The 22,535-nt window shown below is 39.2% G+C and overlaps 1 non-coding gene across 1 annotated transcript; it reads right to left on the bottom strand.

The window, feature by feature from the left end:
• Positions 1–4,634: 4,634 nt before the first annotated feature.
• Positions 4,635–4,741, bottom strand: LOC141603713 (small nucleolar RNA R71). Its single transcript, XR_012525571.1, has one exon. It is a non-coding gene; the product is annotated as a small nucleolar RNA R71 (small nucleolar RNA).
• Between the last annotated feature and the right edge of the window lie 17,794 nt (positions 4,742–22,535).

The following is a 22,535-nucleotide window of genomic DNA, read 5'->3' on the forward strand; positions in this document are numbered from 1 at the left end:
AAGACTAAGGAGGAGCATGAGGAGCATCTGAGGATCGTGTTGCAGACGTTGAGAGATCATGAGTTGTATGCTAAGTTGTCCAAGTGTGAGTTTTGGTTGGAGAAAGTTGCTTTTCTGGGGCATGTAATCTCTAAAGATGGGGTAGCTGTGGATCCGGCGAAGATTGAGGCAGTGACAAAGTGGGAAGCACCAAAGAATGTTCTTTGAGGTGAGGAGTTTCTTGGGTTTATTTGGATACTACGGGCGGTTCGTGAAAGATTTCTCCAAGATAGCTAGACCGATGACGGCGTTGATGAGGAAAGAGAACAGGTTTCGTTGGGATGAGAGTTGTGAGAAGGCGTTCCAAACATTAAAGGAGCGTTTGACCACGGCTCCTGTCCTAGCATTACTGAAGGAAGCGAGAATTTCGAGGTTTATACAGATGCCTCGAAGAATGGGTTGGGATGTGTGTTGATGCAGAATGGTAAAGTGATCGCCTATGCTTCTAGGCAGTTGAAGCCTTATGAGGAGAATTACCCTACTCATGACACGGAGTTGGGTGCAGTGGTATTTGCTCTCAAGATTTGGAGACATTACCTTTATGGAGCAATTTTTAAGGTATTTTTCGATCACAAGAGTCTCAAGTACATCTTCACGCGAAGGAGTTGAACATGAGACAGAGGAGGTGGATGGAGCTGATTGGTGATTACGACATGGATATCATCTACCATGAAGGAAAGGCCAACGTTGTAGCTGATGCCTTGAGTAGGAAGAGTGTACATTCTTTGTGTACAGCTCTATCTTTGATGAGGCTGAGGGATGAGGTAGCGAGCTTTGGGATTCATATGTTGCAGAAAGGAGAGACTATGGGTGATATGACAAAGACATATGGAGTTCTATGATGATATTCGAGGTAAACAGGCTTTGGATCCTAAGATAGTGGAGTGGAGAGCTGGAGTAGAGAAAGGGACGGTGTCCCGGTTTTCCATTCATACAGATGGTAGTTTGAGGTTTGATGGTAGGTGGTGTGTTCCTAATGACGAGGAGTTGAAAAGGACAATCATGACATGAGCGCATTGCACACCATATTCAGTTCATCCGGTGGAGACAAGCTTTACAAAGATTTGAAGAAAACGTTTTGGTGGCCTGGGATGAAGAAAGAGACAAATTTGAGTTTGTGTCCCGTTGTCGACATGCCGGAGAGTTAAAAGGGGAACAGAGAAGACCACAAGGTAAGGTTCAGTCTTTGGAGGTACCTGAGTGGAAGTGGGAATCCATTTCCATGGATTTCATTGTGGGTTTACCTAAGAGTCAACAAGGTAACAATATGATTTGGGTAATAGTGGATCGGTTGACCAAGTCAGCTCACTTTGTTCCAATGAAAGATACATGGACTAAGGCACAATTGGCTATGGCCTATCGAAAGAACGTGCTTAAGTTACATGGAGTCCCTAAGGACATAGTGTCTGACAGAGATGCGAGGTTCATATCAAGGTTTTGGAAGGAGTTGCAGGAATCGTTGGGAACAGCCTTTGAAGATGAGTACAGCATTTCATCCTGCGACAGATGGGCAGACTGAGAGAACAATCAAGACCTTGGAGGATATGTTGAGAGCGTGTGTGATGGACTTCGGTGGTAGCTGGGAGCAGAGGTTGGACTTGATAGAGTTCTCTTACAATAACAGCTATCACACTAGTATTGGTATGGCACCGTTTGAGGCTTTGTATGGTAGGAGATGTAGGAGTCCAATCTGTTGGGACGACAGTGCCGAGGCAGTGGTTTTAGGACCAGAGATGGTACATGAGATGGTGGAACAGATTAAGATGATCAGGGAACGGATGAGAGCGGCTCGGGATCGACGAGAAGAGTTATGCAGATCTACATCGACGAGACATAGAGTTTCAAGTTGGGGACAAAGTTCTTCTGAAAGTGTCTCCTATGCGCGGAGTTATGAGATTTGGGAAGAAAGGCAAGCTAAGTCAGAAGTTTATAGGGCCTTACGAGATCTTAGAGCGAGTTGGAGAAGTGGCTTATCGTTTGGCGTTACATTTGCTTTGGAGAGAGTACATAATGTGTTTCATGTATCGCAGCTGCGGAAGTATGTGAGTGACCCGTCACATGTGTTGGAGGCAGAGAGCTTAGAGCTGGATGAGTCTTTATCGTACCTTGAGGTGCCTAAGCAGATCCTAGACCGAAAAGTTAGAAAGACCAGGAGTGGTGAGACAGTGTTGCTTAAGATCCTTTGGTCTAACCATGAGACTGAGGAAGCTACATGGGAGGCGGAGGATATCATGAAAGAGCGTTACCCTTCCCTTTTTGATCAGGTATGTATGGTTACGGGGACGTAACCTTGTTTCTTTTAGGGGGGTAGGAGATGATCGCGAGAGTTTTAAGAGTGTTTACACCCCTTGTATATGTTGTGTCGGTATGTTTGTCGGGATAAGTTGGGTTAGTAGCATGTTTTACGTTGTGTTTATTTTGACCTTCGAGTCGGGAAGCTTATGGGAGTACCTTTGTTTTGGTAGTGGTTTGAACTTCGGGGACGAAGTTCCTTTTAAGGAGGGAAGACTGTAATACTCCGTATTTATGGTCTTGGGGGTACTCTATCGAGTAGCCCTTACTCTGTCGAGTAAGGGGTGTGTCGCAGAATAAATAGTTTCTGACCTGTTGGGTACTCGATCGAGTAGCTGGGGCACTCGATCGAGTAGGTACTACTCGATCGAGTACCTTGGGTACTCGATCGAGTGTCCAGGTTTATCGGGGTTTTTCTCGGGTTTTGTTAATTACGCGATTAAGGTATTTAAATCAATTCGTCTTTATTCTAAATCACTTTTACCAAAACCTAAAACCTGTTTAAGAAAGAAAGCGATCATCATCTTCTTAATCGCGTCCTTAACAATTCCCGAGAGATCGGGACGGTCGGATTGCATCGTTGTTTGTGTCGTTGGATTCGTTGCGTCAAGGGTAAGCTTCTAGCATAATTTTTTATAACGTTTTGTTAAGATTAGTGAAACCCTAATTTAGTAATTGGGGGTTTTTATGAATAAGTGATTGAATAGTAGTATTCATGTGTATCTGTTAGGAGGAGAGTTCTTAGAAGAGGCGTTTTGAGACAGCTGTAGATACCGTCTGCTTGTGTGCTTTCCGGTAGGATTTCCTACTCGGTATTAGTCCCATAATGGGATATTGGTGATGTCTTTGTAGTTTGTTAATTGATTTGTTGATTGTGATTGTGTTTGTGATTGTGGTTGTGTCGTTGATGGTTCTCGAGATGCGTTCTCGGCTGAGTGGGGTCACTTGCGGGAGTGATCTCACGCCCTAGTTTCGCCCTTAGTGGAACCCGCCACGAAAGGGGATGTGCACATTAATGGACAGGGTTATCGCTCGTACGATGAGCGGGGCTTAGGTGGGAACGGCTGCGGTCCCCCACCGCGGTGGTGGTCCAGTGGACGTCGTGATTGAGACGGTTGGTTGGATGGATGTGTATGTGTGTGTGGCGGTTCAAATTTGTCTGTTTGTCTTATTGTCGTTATCTGTTTTGATTGTGTGATTAGTCTCGACCCGGTGTTGTTTTGAAAACTGCGGTGATCCATTCGGGGATGGTGAGCAGATATTGAGCAGGTATAGAGATGATACGGGATAGCTGGGATGGCCACGACTTGACGATAGAGTCTTCCGCTGTAGTTTAGTTTTATTTACATTTCAGTTTGAGTAGACAGTTTGGAATAATGTATCGTACTATCAGTTTGGGTTTCAAAGATTGTATTCATTCGTTAAACGATTAATTATAAATGTTGTTTCTTTATCGCTGTTGTTTGATTATCATACCTCGGGCAACCGAGATGGTGATGTCTCCATACCTGAGTGGTCCTGGTAAGGCACTCGGAGTATGGGGGTGTTACATAAATATTGTTTGATTGAGAGCATAGACAACACACAAAGTCTCCTATATCAAAATGGCGCCGTTGCCGGGGACGGTGTTTATTTGAGTTGTTATCATTTGTTGTTTTTAGTTGTGTCTTTCTTAACCTTGGGGAAGTCAAACTCCTCAAGGTAGTTTTAATTGTTTTCTATTTCTTTGATTTTTGCATCTCTTGGAGATCACAAGGCCGTCTTTTGCCTATTGATTCCGAAATCGAGATAACTTTGACAAATATTAGAAGAACCGTTAGAGGTACTTCAACAATTGTGGGTATTGAAGAACTTGTGGACATTGGTATCATCCAAACGGATAGTGTTGAGTTTACCAACCCTTTTGCAAGACAAGGAGAGGATAACCCAATTCCAAACCAACCACAAAATCAACCTACAATGCCTAAATTTTCATCTCATTCCGTACCAACCGAGGAGAACCTACCCAATCGATTTTTATTGCCAAATCCGCATTCATACAACTAGTCGAACGAAGTCAATTTGTAGGGATGCCTAGTGAGGATCCTCATCTACACATGGAGACTTTTTGTGACTATTGTGATGTAATTTCCCAGACGGGGGTAACGCAGGATTAAATTCGATGGGTATTGTTTCCTTTTTCCTTGATCGGAACCGCAAAGCAATAGTTGAAGAGACTAGACAAGGCCACTCTTGGAATTGATTCATGGAAGAAGTTAGCACTTGCCTTTTACAAGAAGTTTTACCCTCCAAAGAAAACCAACATGTTAAGAGCACAAATCACCGGGTTCAAGCAAAGAGAGGAAGAATCTCTATATGAGGCATGGGAAAGATTCAAAGATACATGTCGCTCTTATCCTCATCATGGGTTAACCGAATGGTTTCTAGTCCAACAATTTTGGAATGGGTTGTATGAAGACTTAAGGAATGTACTCAACATGGGTTATAATGGATGATTCGCCGAGGTAGATGATAATCAAACTTGGGCAAAGATAGAGGAGATGGCGCTTCATAACTATCAATATAGTAGGCCGAGAAAAGCTATTAGGGGAGGGAGACATGAAGTTGACTCCGTCACACAATTGAGTGCCGATTTGGGTGCCCAACTATGCTCCCTTATTGACACAATGAACTTGAAATTTGACAAAGCCATAACCAAAATGAATGTAGCCTCTCAATCACCCAAGCAACACCAACAAGTCAATGCCATGGTGTCAACATCTTCTATTCCAAATGTAGTATGTCAGAACTGTGGATCTTTGGCACATGATCAACAACAGTGTAGGTGGTCGGACACGAACTATATCTTTTCGGTAACTTGTCGTTAGGAGTACCTAGATCAAAACACAATTTATAACTTCACAAACAACTATACAATTAGTAAAGAGGCAAGTAAAGGTCGAATCCCAATGGACGGGAATTGAGATGAGATTTCTATTGAAACTAGTGGTGTCTTAGGGGTGTCACAATTTGGGTTGATGTAGAAGGTCACTAAACTAAATAGCAATTAAAGTAAACTAGCAAGATGAATTAAAAGGGTTGTAAAGAATTGATAAAAAGCACTAGGGTGTCATGGGGTCATAGGGGATTCATGGGAATTGATCATACAAACACGTTCTCAAATTATAAGCAAGCAATTATTGTTGTGATGGATTGAGTTGGGTTATATCTTACAATCCTAGGAAAGTTTGGGTCCCGGAGCCGAATCGATTAGATTGTACAACACCTACAAGTCGACTTAGTCTTTCCTACTCAACAACATGCATGGTCTAATGAGACTCGAGTTGGTTTATGTCTTACAAGTCTCATTGAAAAGATAGGTGATGGGTAAAAAATGCAAGGATTCATAGGCTCACATTTCATCAAACATAATATGTGCATGAATTGAGATCAAAACAAGCAAGCGAATAAACCATGAAAGCATATTAATTTAAGCATGAATCATTTCCCATGTTGGTTTCCCCTAATTACCCATTAACCCTAGCTAGGTGACTACTCACTCATTACCATGTTGATCATGCTAGCAAGGTTGTCAATCATACCAACAAAGTAAAAAATGATGAATAAATGAAAGTAATTAACAATAATTAAAAAGGGATTAAGAGAATTATACCTACTAATGATTCCAATAATAAAGCAAAGAATAAAAGAAGTACTTGATGCTTGATTGAGAGGTTGTCAATCTCCCAATAATAACCCAAATAATCTTTAATTACCCAAAATAAATGATGAACAAAAGAGATATTAAGGAAATAAAACTTGTATTAAAACTTGATTAATTATTGATTACAAAACTAAAGAGAGATTTGATTGGTATTAACTAATCTAAGAATTGATAAGAAGAACATGCTCTTCCAATTAGACTAATGGGGTATTTATAGTGGGGATTAGGTGTAGGAATTAGGGTTAACTAAGGGCTTAAATGATGATTAAGTCCCTAATTAGGGAAACGCCGGTATTTTCTGAAGGATGGGCATCTTTCTTGAAGTTTGAAGAAACGAATTTGCGCTGTCTTGGAATCCGTGCGTCTTAGGCTCGTGACGGCCGGATTCCTGTGTCTCTGCCCGGGTGTATTTGGGAGAAGACAGGCATCTTCTAATGTTGCTGCCCGGGCGTCTCGTAAGGAAGGCGCACGGATTGTGTAGGTGGAGGACGGGCGTCTTCTAGGGAAGACGCACGGGTTGTCATGCAGCGTGCTTTCTTCTTCTTTTCTTCCCTTTTCTTCATAAAATCCTTGGGGATTTCCTCGGGGATGCAAGGATATTTTCTCATCATTGCCCATCTACTATAATATGTACAAAGGCCTTCTAATCTTGTCTCTCCTTGATGCTTGGTCATTGAATTCAATCAATTTAGCCTCATTTTGCCATGAAAATGCAAGGTTTGCACTCATTTCCTACCAAGGACACAAAACCTCAAAGAATATGCAAACCAAAGCACTAAAGACAATAAATGACCCAAATATGCACTAAAAAGCATGGGAACAAGGCTAACTCGGGGACTAAATATGCTCTAATTATGGTCACTTTAGTAGGGGCACAAATAAGCCATTTAATTCTTTCCAAGCATACAAGAATGTTACCCCATACTCCAACTTTTACCATGAAAACACCAAATTTCACCAAACTTCTCATATAAAAGCCAAAATGTTCAAAATCCTCAACCAACATACACCCCAACTCCAATAAAAAATCCTACTCAAAGACCTTTTTTCAACCAAAACCAAGAATTCCAAAACCAACCCTCTTACAATCAATCCAATGACAAACATTTTGATGTTCAAAAAGCGGTCCTTCAAATGCAAAAGAGCCAACAAGACTTCTTTGCTCAAATGCAAAGAGATAGCAAAGCTAAAGACACTACCATCAACAACATCCTTGCTCATACCAAGATGTTGGAAACACAATTGACCCAATTGGGCTCTTCAAGTTCCCAAAGGCAAAAAGGACAATTACCTCCCCAAGTCAATCCTCCTACAAGACATGAAACCATCAATGCTATTCACTTGAGGAGTGGTACACGATATGAGGGACCTAAGCAGTCAATTAAAGAGAATTTATTGAGGAAAGTGTCAAGTAAGGAGATGTGATGGAACCATTGAGGAGAAATCCTAGGGTAGTGGAACCAACTACCAATGAATCATTGAAGAAGAGAAATGAAAGAAGGCCAAAGAGGTTGAAAGAGAATCTATTGTGATTAGACTTCCGTTTCCAAGTCGCCAAGCAAAGCCCAAGCTAGATGATCAACTTGGAAAGTTCATGGAAATTGTAAAGAACCTAGAGGTTTCCATCCCATTCACGGAGTCGATCAACCATGTGTCGGCCTATGCAAAATACATAAAAGACATCCTTACCAAGAAGAAGTCCATTAGGAAGTTTGAAACTATCGCATTCACAAAGATAACTAGTGCAATACTTCAAGGAAATTCCTCACCTAATCTCAAAGATTCGGGAAGCTTCTCCATTCCATGTACCATCGGTGATACCACCATCAACAAAGCACTTTATGATCTAGGTGTAAGTGTGATTGTCATGCCACCCTCGGTATGTGAAAGGCTAGGGGTGGGAGAACTCAAGTGCACTAATATGACTTTACAAATGGCGGACCGAACAACAAAGAAACCACTTGGTGTATGGGAAGATGTGCTTGTAAGAATTAGAAAGTTTTTCATACCAGTGGACTTTGTTATTGCTGACAAGGAGGAAGATTCCAATATCCCGATCATTCTAGGAAGACCATTCCTACACACCGCCGGAGCGGTGATTGATGTAAAGCACGGGATGCTCACACTTGAAGTTGGTGATGAAACAATCACCTTTAATCTTGATAAGACTATGAGAGCTCCCAACTTGCATAAACCATGCTTTATGGTTGATCATTATAGCCGGGAAGGTGACAAGAAGAAAGTGGAATCCCCATTCAAAGGTCAAGTCAAAGAGGAAAATCCTAACAAGGGGAGCAAAGAAACACCGCCCAATTGGAAGAAAGAAATGGATGATATTGAAGTGGCTCTATTCGGAGAGCATGGAATTTTTCATAACAAGAATCAGAGCTAGAAAAGCTCACCCATCATGACAAGTATCAATGAAGGCCTCATTAGCCATGACAACAAGAAAGAGGAGTTGCTCTTTCAAACTCATAATCCTCTAAACATGGGGGAAGAAGCAAATGAAGTATATCGTCTATGGGATGGTGAGTTTGACAGATTAATTAATCCTTACATTGGAAATGCTATGACCTTAGATCAAGGCTTTGTAGATCCTTGTCACCACATTGACTCGTATTCCTAGACTATTGGAAGCAACTATGTACCAAGGTCTACACAAGACCTCTACCATGAAAATGAACAAGCCTTCGATTACTTCTACAAGGCGTTGAGCAACATCAACAACGCCCTTGCTTTACCCCCTTGACAACTCTCAAAGGGAAAGAGAGTTTGGTGGAGTCCTCCCTAAACAACAATTTTTAAATATGCTAACCTCTTAACTTGCATTTCATTTAATTTGTGTATTCCGTTATATTTGCATTGCATCTTATATGCTTTATTATAGGAATTTTGTGACATGAGAGCCAGTGAGGGAGGGTATTTGATTGTGTTTGAAATGTGTAGTGTATGATGATTAAGTGTGAGGAAGCAATTGCCTAGGTGATATGGTTGCGATGTCGTCGGGTCACACCCAATCAAAACACATTTATAATACTCAACAAACAACTAGTTTGCGGTAAGTCGAGGTCGATCCATGGGACGGTGTGCTTTGGGTTCTAAGTCTATATATCTCAATTTATGCTAGTGTCACAATTGATTTGGGTTTGTAGTTGTGTTTTAGAGTAATGCAAGCAATATAGTAAACCAAGCAATAAAAGAAGGATTTAAACTAATGATTAAAAGTGCTAGGATATCATGGAGTCATAGGGGATTCATGGTGTTGATCATACAAACATGTTTACAATTATAAGCAAGCAATTATTGTTGTGGAGGAACCCAGTTGGTTTATGTCTTACGGTTCATAGGAAGAGTTGGGTCCCGGAGCCGAATCAATTAGATTTTACAACACCTACAAGTCGACTTACTATCCTCCTATTCAACTTCTATGCATGGTCTAACAAGACTCGAGTTGGTTTATATCTTACAAGTCAAGTTGAGTAGATAAGAGATGGTTGTAAATGCAAGGATTCATAGGCTTAGCCTTTCATCAAACATAACATGTGCATAAAGTCGACATCACAACAAGCAAGCAATTTAATCATGTGAACATATTGGATTAAGCATGAATCAATCCCATGTTGGTTTCCCCTAATTACCCGTTAATCCTAGCTAAAGAAACTACTCACTCATTATCATGGGAAACATGTCATTAATGGTGTCAATCATCACAACAAGTATAAACATGATAATAAAATGAAGAAATGAACAATAAAGATTAAAGAGTAAAGGAATTATACCAAACTTGAGATGATCCAAATAATAAAGCAAAGAATAATAGAAGAAACTTGATTTATTGATGAAGGGTTATCAATCCTCCAATAATAACCCAATAATCTCCAATTACCCAATAGTGATGAACTTGAAATAATAAACTTGGACAATAATTAAGGAGAGATTAATGTGAGATTTGTGGAAAGATTGAGATTAATCTATTCTAATCAACGCCTAATCTAATCTAAGAAAGCTTGATTTAATCTAAGGAAACTTGATTCTAATCTAAAAACTTGATGGTTTGATTATTACAAATGGGGTATATATAGTGGGGATTAGGTGTAAGAATTAGGGTTAACTAAGGGCTTAAATGACGATTAAGTCTCTTGTTGAGGAAACGCCGGTTTTTTTGGAAGGATGGGCATCTTTCTTGAAGCTTGAAGAAACGAAACTGGTCTGCTTTGGAATCCGGGCATGTTTAGCACGGGACGGGCGGATTTGATGATTTCTGCCCGGGCGTCTTGTGGGGAAGACGGGTGGATTGTCGGGAAAACGGGCGTCTTCAGTCTCGGGACGCTCGGATTCTGGGCTGTGTATTTATCTTTTCCTTCTATCTAGCAATCCGAGCGTCTTGAGGGGAAGACGGGCGTCTTGTGGGGAAGGCGGGCGGATTGTTGGGAAGACGGCCGTTTTCCGTCTCGGGACGCGCGGATTGGCGAACAGTTTCTTCGTTTGAGCTCGGATTGTAAAACGGACGTCATTTTCTCATCCAGACTCCTATTGGAGTGAATCAAAAGCCTAGATCACTTGTTTTTTCGACGCCGTTCCAGCTAGAATATTTTCGGAGCCAAAGAAACAACTCTTGGTTTGGGTTCGGAGCAATTTCTTCATGAATGGCTTCCTTGCTTTTCCTCCTCTTGCATACCCATTATTCTTGTGTTGTTGGCTCTCGTTCTTGCCTCCTCTTCATACTAGTCCATCCAATATCATCAATAATCTTCCAAATAAGCATGAGAGACAAGAATTTCCGCCTCATTTATCTCCTTTTCTACAAAACAAATGAAATGCGCTAGAAAAGCAAATAGGAAGGTTTTGACGGATAAAATGGCCATAAAATGTTATAATAGTATGCAAAATAGGCTCAATTAGGGGACTAAATGTGCGCAAATAATGTTCACATCAAATATCCCCAAACCGAACCTTTACTCGTCCCGAGTAAAGAGGTGACAAAAACTAGACCTTTATTTAAACTAACCTACTAATATAGCCGATGTGAGACAATTAGCGGGTCTCACTCCGCCCCTTCAACTCACAACAGGAAAACCATGAGGTAGGATGCCTTCTTGCAAGGCAAGGTGGGTCTTGCCAAAATGGCGACACATTCAAGCATTAAAGCACACAAAACAAGTAATGGATTCATCTACAAAAGGAATAGCCACTTTCCTCATCTAAGTGGCGGAAATTATCTACAAGGGAAGCAATTCAAGGGTACACACTCCTTCATAGATGCAATTTCTTTAAACTACTAAGCCTAGAAGGATACCAATAAATCACCTCCAAGTTGTGTCATGCTAGGGTACCTTTGTCCTCAATCGTTAAATGCTTTTGTCAAGAGTAGACTCCCTATGGTGTTAGAAACACTGGAGGATCGCAGAATTCCCCCTCTTGCCTAGACAAGAAGAAGGGTCGTCCCCTCTCTACCATGCACAAAAATGGATACGATGGATAAAGGGATCGATAGATATTTGAGTTTCACTTTGGGAGTTTGCTTTTGTTTTTGTTTTCCCCCCAATTTCTTGTAGCATTTGACATTTGAGAGCACTTTCTTGCCATTTCTTTTTGATTTTTGGCATTTCAATACTTGACAACTTTCAACTTTCTTTGCATTTCTTTTTGAACATTTTCAAAGTCACCCCATATGTAGTGAGGGTGCCTTATATTTGAAGCATAGGAGTTCTATTTTTGCTCCTCTTTTCATTTGATGCATTTTTGCAAACTTTCTTTCACATTTCATTTCTTTGAACTCAAATTGATTTCTTTTTGTGCCCATTCCCTTTGTAACAAAAGTGGTAGAACATGGATGATGGATGGATGGATGCATGGTTTCAAGGGCCACCTTGGAATAAACGGTAGCCAAGGAGTTATCACACCACAAGGTACTCTTGACTAGGCCTTAATCCATGGGTCAAAGGATACTAGCATGACACATCCTAGGGTGTTTTACAAGCATTGTAACAAGCAAAGTCTTAAGAAGAAAAAGCATCTACTAGGGCCTATATACACTTGTCAAGCTTCCCAAGTAGACGGTTTCGCAAAATTTTTCTAACATGCAACTACATGCCATGATGCAACTAGCATATAATCATCCTAATGCATATGATTCTACCAACTAATATGTCATATAAACTAAATGCAACTACTAACAACACATAGATACATAAACCGCAACAACAAAATACTCCACATCCTCCTTGACATGTAAGCCCATCCTCCTCATATAATGAAAAAGAAATGGAAGGGAAATAGAGATTAGAACGATCATACCAAGCGGTCTTCATTTTCCCTTGCTAAAGCCTCAAATGTAGTGTTGTATCTATGTGAGAAGAGAACAAAAGTACAAGTATATACAATTCTACACTACTAAATTAAAGAACATGTTTTTGGTTTTTGAAATTTTCAAATTTTTATGGATTTTTGTTTTATGAAATTAAAAGACATATTTTTGTGATTTTTCGAAATTTTTCAATTTTTATGCATTTTGGAATATAAATTCCCATCCCCCACTTTATTTTGGACATTGTCCTTAATATACATGTAGGAGTAGGAATAAAATGAAATACATGTTTTTGAATTTTTTGATTAAATGCAATGATATGAATGCATGCTCTAACTAAATGTAATTCTATATGACATATACAACAAATGAATGCAATCTAAACTACACTAAATGATGCATGATTTAAACTATGGTCACTTATGATCAAACCTCCCCAAACCGATTTAAACACTATTTCTAGTGTAGAAATGAATAGGTTTGGCCATTAGTGACTATGCATGAATTCTAATCTATATGCAACTATCTACATGAATCATGTGAGATATATATAAACAATGCAAACTATACTATATGAACTAACTAATGTAAATGCAATATGAAATATAATACAAATGCAAGCTAAATGTATATGTATATAACTAAATGCAAGTGTAAATTGTAATGCAAAGTCAAAGGAAAGGATATCTTACAAATGGTGGTTTGAGGGAGGACTCCACCAAACTCATTCCTTGTTGCCATGATTTTGATGTTGTCCATGTTGCTCAATGCTCTCAATAACCGGTCAAAGGCTTGAGCACAATCTTTAAACAAGCATGAATACGGTTTGTTCCAATTCAAAATGAAGCTTGGCCAAGGTAGCTTGTCACTTATTCTCTCTTTCACCTTGCCCTTGGCACTTGAATATTTTCAATTCTTCAAATTAATAAGCCCATGATTCTTGTCAGCACTAGGTATGAAGTGTGGCTTATTTTCATCCGTAGATTTCCACTCACCACCTTCTCCTTCAATTTTTGTGATGATGATAGCATTTAGGTTTTTCAATCCTTCTAAAGTTGAAGGAGAATTCTCATAACATTGATGACCGGATACCTTAAAAGTTGACATTGTGGGTGCCAAATTTCCACAAGTAGCTTCACGTGCAAGTTTCTCTTTGAGTATTTCCACCAAGTACCCCTTGTATGATGCTTTGACCTTTTGAAGAAGGTCCACCATATCCTCTCCAACAATCATTGGCTCCATGGTAGGTGCCAAGTAGTCTTCGTGGGCAATAGGGAAGGGACATTCATCTTCATAATAAGATATCTCAAATACTTTAAGGATAGGCTCCTCAAGCAAGGTGATATCACAAGTCCTTTCCTCTCCCCTATTCCAAAGGTCCTTATAAGACACATATTCTTCATAAGCTCCTTCCTTAGGCACGTCATCATCGCTATCTTCATATGAATCATAGATGGGGGCTTCATTCTTCTTCATTAACTCTTCCTCCAACACCTCAATGTTGACATCAAAAGTCACACCCTCATACTCACAAAGGGTAAGAGTATTTGGCTTACTCAACCTCATGTCTTCCTCATCAAATACCACACTTTCATACTCACAAGAGACCAATGAGGTTGACTCTTCCCACTTCTCATCAAGGGTAACTCCTTCAAACTCACATTCATGGTCAATGTCTAAAGAGTGGTGAGGGGTAGTTAGTTGGGTTTCTTTTATTTGGGCAATTTGAATTTCCAACTCCTCACCTTGAGTAACAATGCCTTGAAGAACAATGTCCCTTCTTTGGCTCTCTTCTAGCATTTGTTTGAAGAAGTTTTGTTGATCTCCCATCATTTGGAGAATCACATTTTGAATGGGTTCATCTTCTTGTTGTGGGTAGGTGTGAAAGTGGTTGTATTATGGCATTTGGAATTGGTTGTAAAGTGAGTTTTGGGTGGTTGGATGTTGTGGTATTGGATGTGGTGATTTTGGTGGGAAAAGTTGGGGTAGTAGTTAGGATTTTCATTGTATGAGGTGTAAGGTAGGTTTGTGTTGACTTGCTCCTCAAACTCCCCATACCCATAGTCATACTCAAAAGATCCACCACATACTCCATATGTCAAGTCTTGAGCCATCATAGCTAGGACAAGAAAGCAACTACAAGCATGGAAACTACACAAAAACGGTAAGAACAATCCTTGAGGAACAAGTTCCTCAAGGTGAAAGCACAATTAAAATAGACAAACAAGTAAGAACTTAATCACATAGCACCATCCCCGGCAACGACGCCATTTTTGATATGGTTGCGATGTCGTCGGGTCACACCCAATCAAAACACATTTATAATACTCAACAAACAACTAGTTAGCGGTAAGTCGAGGTCGATCCATGGGACGGTGTGCTTTGGGTTCTAAGTCTATCTATCTCAATTTATGCTAGTGTCACAATTGATTTGGGTTTGTAGTTGTGTTTTAGAATAATGCAAGCAATATAGTAAACCAAGCAATAAAAGAAGGATGTAAACAAATGATTAAAAGTTCTAGGATATCATGGAGTCATAGGGGATTCATGGTGTTGATCATACAAACATGTTTACAATTATAAGCAAGCAATTATTGTTGTGGAGGAACCGAGTTGGTTTATGTCTTACGGTTCATAGGAAGAGTTAAGTCCCGGAGCCGAATCGATTAGATTGTACAACACCTACAAGTCGACTTACTTTCCTCCTATTCAACTTCTATGCATGGTCTAACAAGACTCGAGTTGGTTTATATCTTACAAGTCAAGTTGAGTAGATAAGAGATGGTTGTAAATGCAAGGATTCATAGGCTTAGCATTTCATCAAACATAACATGTGCATAAACTTGACATCACAACAAGCAAGCAATTTAATCATGTGAACATATTGGATTAAGCATGAATCAATCCCATGTTGATTTCCCCTAATTACCCATTAATCCTAGCTAAAGAAACTACTCACTCATTATCATAGGAAACATGTCATTAATGGTGTCAATCATCACAACAAGTATAAACATGATAATAGAATGAAGAAATGAACAATAAAGATTAAAGAATAAAGGAATTATACCAAACTTGAGATGATCCAAATAATAAAGCAAAGAATAATAGAAGAAACTTGATTGATTGATGAAGGGTTGTCAATCCTCCAATAATAACCCAATAATCTTCAATTACCCAAAAGTGATGAACTTGAAATAATAAACTTGGACAATAATTAAGGAGAGATTAATGTGAGATTTGTGGAAAGATTGAGATTAATTGATTCTAATCTACTCCTAATCTAATCTAAGAAAGCTTGATTTAATCTAAGGAAACTTGATTCTAATCTAAAAACTTGATGGTATGATTATTAAAAATGGGGTATATATAGTGGGGATTAGGTGTAAGAATTAGGGTTAACTAAGGGCTTAAATGACGATTAAGTCCCTTGTTGAGGAAACGCCGGTCTTTTTGGACGGATGGGCATCTTTCTTGAAGCTTGAAGAAACGAAATTGGTCTGCTTTGGAATCCGGGCGTCTTTAGCACGGGACGGGCGGATTTGGTGATTTCTGCCCGGGCGTCTTGTGGGGAAGACGGGCGGATTGTCGGGAAGACGGGCGTCTTCAGTCTCGGGACGCTCGGATTCTAGGCTGTGTATTTATCTTTTCCTTCTGTCTAGCGATCCGAGCGTCTTGAGGGGAAGACAGGCGTCTTGTGGGGAAGATGGGCGGATTGTTGGGAAGACGGTCTTCAGTCTCGGGACGCGCGGATTGGCGAACAGTTTCTTCGTTTGAGCTCGGATTGTAAAACGGACGTCATTTTCTCATCCGGACTCCTATTGGAGTGATTCAAAAGCCTAGATCACTTGTTTTTTCGACGCCGTTCCATCTAGCATATTTTCAGAGCCAAAGGAGTAACTATTGGTTTTGGTTCCGAGCAATTTCTTCATGAATGGCTTCCTTGTTTTTCCTCCTCTTGCATACCCCTTATTCTTGTGTTTTTGGCTCTCGTTCTTGCCTCCTCTTCATAATAGTCCATCCAATATCATCAATAATCTTCCAAATAAGCACGAGAGATGGGAATTTCCACCTCATTGTCTCCTTTTCTACAAAACATGTGAAATGCGCTAGAAAAGCAAATAGGAAGGTTTTGACGGATAAAATGGCCATAAAATGTTATAATAGTATGCAAAATAGGCTCAATTAGGGGACTAAATGTGCGCAAATAATGTTCACAGTACTAGGCTAGCCAAGCCTAGGGAGTGCAACACAATGACGGAAAAATAGGAAATGAACGATCAGGAATAGCGGAAAAAGGATTCCCACGAGTAGACCTGAGCTTGTGGGGATTGGAGCAAAGAAAAGAGGGACTACACTGCAATCGGGGTGAGCTGAGAGAAGGACGAGCGTCCCAGAGCTCAGTCAACTCATCCCCAAGTCAGGACGGGCGTCCCCAAAGAACAAGCAGAATTTCTAAAGCAGAATCTGCCCGTCCCCATATCCGCTCGCACGTCTCTACCTGCTGTTAGAATTAAAACACGAGAATTCCTTCTTCATTCATCATTTCTATCTCCTTCATTCACAAACATAAACACAGTTCCCTCGCTACAACACTCAACCAAATCATCAAAAACCCACAATACTCAACCAAATTCATCAACAACAATTGCAAACTTGTTCAAATTCAATTCAAAACACTCCTTTGTCAACATTTAGACCGTCAAACATCAAAATCTAGCCAAAATCAATCAAAAATTTCTAGGGTCAGGACAAATTCGAATACCCCCAAATTGATTAAGAAATTGATTGAAGTTGGAATAAAGGAATAGCATTCAAGCATATCAAAGTTTTGTTGACATCAATTACAAGGATGAATCATCATGGCAAGAACAAAAGGAAACACTCAAGCATCAAAATCCCAAAATCTATCAAAAAGACAAAAAGTTCTAGCATCAAAAGCATTGGTGGTGGTGAAACAAGCTAGAGAGCAAGCAAGAGAGCCTATTGAGGCCATTGAGGAAGTTGCTACTATACTACCGGAGGTCGAACAACTCAAGGACTATCCGGAGGTAACTTTCCAATCTAATGAGCATTGAATTGCATTCGAATCCCTTGCCAAAAAGAAAGTCAATTCCACAAAGTTTGTTTGCCAAGATACTTTGGAAAAGTTGAGAGTGCTTGAACAAACTAAAGCATTATTCTAGTTTATGGAGTTCTCTACCGTATTTGAGATGAATGAACTAACTTACCCCTCCCCGACCTTGGAGTTAATTAGTTCTTTGAGGCAGTATAAGATAGAGACTCGAAGATATGTTGAGTTTTGGCTTGAGAACCAAAGTAGGCGAATGATTAAGGATCATTTCGGTAAGGTATTTGGACTTCATGACCATTGGGATTTCTTCAAGAAACCTCTCAATTTTGATGCCAAACCCCTATGGAAGGCAATTGACGGAAGAGAATTGACCACATTTAGGAAGTGCAATGCCTTGTATATCCAACATCCGGGTATTCGGTATTGGCATAGGTCCATAAGCAATACGTTGATCGCGAGAAAAGAAGCAAATCACATGACCGAACTTGACCTTGCCTACTTGGAGTCTAAAATGAATGTCCATGGAATGTCCAAGAATGATTACAACATTCTCCAATTGTTGTTAGAGTGGTATGGACATCAAAGAAGGGAAAAAAAAGACGGCTTTTATTTTTAATGGTGGCTTGATAACAAAGTTGGCCAAAGACTTTAACCCGAAATTCAATTAAAACAAAGCTTACAAGCCGGTTAAAGGTGGTAATCTCCTTGATATCAGCACATTGATTCACAAATTCCATTGGGTGAGGCATGGTAACTCTGCCTCGGGATATGAATGGATAATCAAGGGAGCCGACTCTATTGTCTTGCTACGAAAAATTTGCCGCATTTTCACTCACCAAACAACTATCTTATCCCCGTCTCCAAACATGACAAGACCATCATCAATGAACAAGAAAATAAAAATGAAGACCCCTCCTCCATTGTTATACCACCTTATCACTTTGCCTTTGAAGAATTCACAACCAATGACCCAAATGTTGTCGAAGGTAATGATTATTTAACCAAGTTAATGAAGAATATCCATACATAAGCTTACAAGGATAAAGGTGAACGCCTATTATGCCCAATATCTACCACTCTATCATCTTGCTAGGCAAGGACTTCTTGACCGTAAGAGTCCTTTGCCAGATTGGGTGGATATAAAGGTATACTTTCCTCAAGCCTCTTAAGATGAAGAAAGGGAAATCCGGGTTACTAGGAGTGAGGAGCATGTTGATGATGAAGATGGGGAAGGTAGTGAATCAAGCCATGATGACAATGAGCAAAGTTCAAGTGAAGATGAAGATGATGATGCCTCCAGTTCCTTTAAGGATTATGATGATGATGATATCAGGATGAGTGCTAGTTGATTGTTGAACAAGCATGAAAAAGGACGACGCAATTTAAGGGTTGATGGCTTCCATATGCATCTCAACCAACCATTGTGAGTCTCCTACCCCTGCTTATGCTTTGTTTTTATCTCATGATTACATAACCTGTATAACATGTAGTATAGAGCATTTAGAGAGTCATTCTTAGACTCTTTAATGGCTAAGAGTTTATGAGTCCTAGCAACATCAAATGACTCACAGCTCGGCAACATTCAGGTGACTATTTTTTTGCTCCCACCATAAAAAATCCAAAATAACAAGTTACTTTTCACGCATTGCAATGCATGCCTTATGAATAAAATTCCCAATTTTTGCACTAGAAATAGTGTTTAGTTTGGTTTGGGGAAGTTCATTCAAAAGCAACCTGACTTAATTTAAATTAGCTCTGCAACCTAATCGAAAGCATGTATCATATAGCATAGTTTAGTTTGCATCGTATATAAATATTTATCATGTAGTATGCATTTAGTATAGAATTCATACATTTCATATAGCTTCATGCATTTGCATTTGCGTATATTTTCTATCGTTTTGTCCATTGAGGAAAATGTCCACACTAGTGTGGGGATGAGAAATTCCAACATCTTACCATCTTTACAAAATTACAAAAAAATGATAAAAATTTAAAAAATTTAAAAATTCCAAAAACATGTTTTTTCTTTTTAGTATAAAATTGTATATACTTGTTTGTTTGTCACTCTTATCACATTGGGATGACTACGACACATTCGAAGCATAAGGGATAAAGAAGAATGCATGGTATGATTTTCCTAATCACCTTCCCCCTTTCTTATATGTTAATGCGGTATGAAACTATGTGTTGTTAAGAGTTTGCAATTAGTTTATATGGCATATTAGTTGATAGAAACATATGCATTAGAGTTGTATATATGTTAATTGCATCATGGTAGAAAAATTTGTGAAATTGCCTATTTGGGAAGTTTGACAAGTGTATTCAAGGCCCTTGTAGATAATTTTTCTCCTTGAGACTTTGTCTGCAAGGATACCCACAGGACACCCTAGGATGTGTCATACTAGTATCTTTTGTCCCATGGTCTAAAGCCTAGTCAAGGGTTTGCATGTGTGTCACCTATCCAACCTTATGAGGTGATATGGACTTGATCAACTTATCTAGGGGACCTTGATTGACTTGGTTGTTTGGCAATCCAAAAATACATTTCTCTAATAAGTTTCGAGTGCTCATTTCAAAAGTGTTGTGATGTGGAATTTTTTAATTGCCAAGGAGATTTCAAAATGTTATGAATTGTTGAATTGCCGAGAAATTTGATGGAGGCGTACCACTTCAATGTGCTTTGGTGAGGGATCCATTGAATTGAGCCCCCACACGGTTGTGAATTCAACCGCCCAAAGACAAAGTAACTATCACCCCAAGAGCTATTGTCTAGAGGTTAACCGGTTGCCTAATAAGCGATTGACGAAAAAAAAGGACACTAGAAAATGAGGGACAAACCCTATCTCAAAGTTTTTGAAATGTGAAATGCGGAAGTTGAAATGAGGCCAAATTTTGAATGTTAGTCAAGACCACTACTTTTGTTTTAATTGACTTGAGCACTACATTCCAAAAAATCTTTTTTGTTATGCCACCTTGTTTAACTTGGGATGATCTGTGGCCTTTACACTTATAGAGAATCCGATATTTGTCATGTCATATGCTACTAACATCATAAGGATCATCCTTCCACCACCCCCCCCCCCCATCCGATCACCCTTGACGAAAGAATTTAGCAATTGTAGATGAAAGTAGCCTAGTTTAACACAACTTAGAGGTGACTTGTTTGTACCCTCTTGGACTTAGTAACTTGGAGAACCAATATCTATGGTGGAATATGTACCCTTAAATTGCTTCCCTTTTAGATGATTTTCGTCACTTAGATGAGGAAAGTGGCTATTGTTTTGTAGATGCATTCGTTGACGTGCTTTGTGTGCCTGATGTTTGGATTCATCGCCATTTTGGAAAGCCCACCTTGCCTTGCAAGAAGGCATCTTACCTCATAGATGTCTTGTTATGAGTTGAAGGGCGGAGTGAGACCCGCTAATTGTCTTACATCGGCTGGGTTATAAATAAAGGTCATAGTTTTCAGTCACCTCTTTACTCGGGACGAGCAAAGGTTCGGTTTGGGGATATTTGATGTGACTCGTATTTACGCACATTTAATCCCTTAACTAGCCCCGTTCCTATGCTTTATATCATGCATTAGGGTCGTTTATTATCTTTAGCTTCCTATTATGCATATTCTATGAGGTTTTGTGCCCTTGGTAGGAGAGGAGTGCTAGACTTGCTTATACGGAGCAAAACAGAGCTAAATTGATCGCATCTAAAGACCAAGCAAAAAAGAGGAGACCAATACTAAAGGCCTAATTCAATAAAATAAGTAAATGGGTAATGATGAAGGACCCCTAAGACTCTCCAAGGATCCCCATGATATAAGGGGCAGCCAAATGAAAGAAAGAGCAAAATTGCCCTTCAGGACGGGCGTCCCAGAGCCAGGACGGGCGTCCCAATGAGAAGAACGGGTGTCCCCAATGAAGGAAATGTAGATCTATATAAATACTAACATACTCATATATGTCGAAATTAATTTGTCATAAAATTAAATACGGATTTTATGCATGCAAACAATATGAAAAATGGAGGAGAAATCATGTTCTTACATATGGATTTTCGGTTCATGGGCACAAGAGAGATCACCTTTCTCTCTTGTTCTTGAGCTTATAATGATGGATGATATTCCAAGATCCCAAGTATAGAAATCCTCCTTTGATTGCACCCAAGACTCACCCTTAAACTAGTATACTAATTAACTAGATTAATACACAAGTATCCTTAAAATGATTCTAATATAAGTATTACTACTACACTAGTAATGATGTTTTGATATTAGAAATGATGAACAATAACATTTGTATCTCCAAAACTTGTTGGAGAATAGTAGAGAGAAGGAGGAGCAAAAGCTCTTGCATGTTCTAATAGAATGAATGACCAAGTAAAATAAGAGACAAAAACTCTAAATCTAGAGTTGGGAAAACGGATGGAAGAGCCAAGGGGAACAAAACAAAACATTTGGAATCTCCTTTTTACTTTTGCTCTTATCAAAACTTGGGTGTATGTGTTCAAGAAAGGTAGGTACAAAGATTTATAAAAATGTTATCACATAACATAAAATAATCACTACCCATTACTTAACACACAATTTCGGTCCATATATAATAAAATGGACTACCATTTTATTTTGTCAATTTGTCATTTGTCACACAATATGTCACATGTAGTATTTTACATGTTATTAATTAATTTAATGCATATTTATCCCATAAATATCATTTTACGAATTAATTAAATTACATATAATAAATTGACTAGTGATACTTGATCACATAAATAAAATGGGTCATAAAATTATAATTCACAACATCTTGTAATTATAATTAACCATTCATTCTTATCTCAATTGTTTCTCAAACAATATGCTATTTTAGTAATAAAGCATTTATTACTAAAATGAATCTTATTTAATCCCATTACAACAAGATATCAATTTTCTCTCTCACAAGTAAATTGTTCACTTTTAAGGAATTGATTACCTCGTATCGTCATACAATTAATCAATTTATCCATTAAGGGAATTGTCCTTTAGGTGTGACCTTAAGGGATCAACTGACCACCACCGTCACACGACAAGAATAATGTCAAACTCTAGTCAGCCAATCATTACCGATTAATGACGGTCA

The sequence above is a fragment of the Silene latifolia genome, chromosome 9, assembly GCF_048544455.1.
Source record: "Silene latifolia isolate original U9 population chromosome 9, ASM4854445v1, whole genome shotgun sequence".
Taxonomy (NCBI): Eukaryota; Viridiplantae; Streptophyta; class Magnoliopsida; order Caryophyllales; family Caryophyllaceae; genus Silene; species Silene latifolia.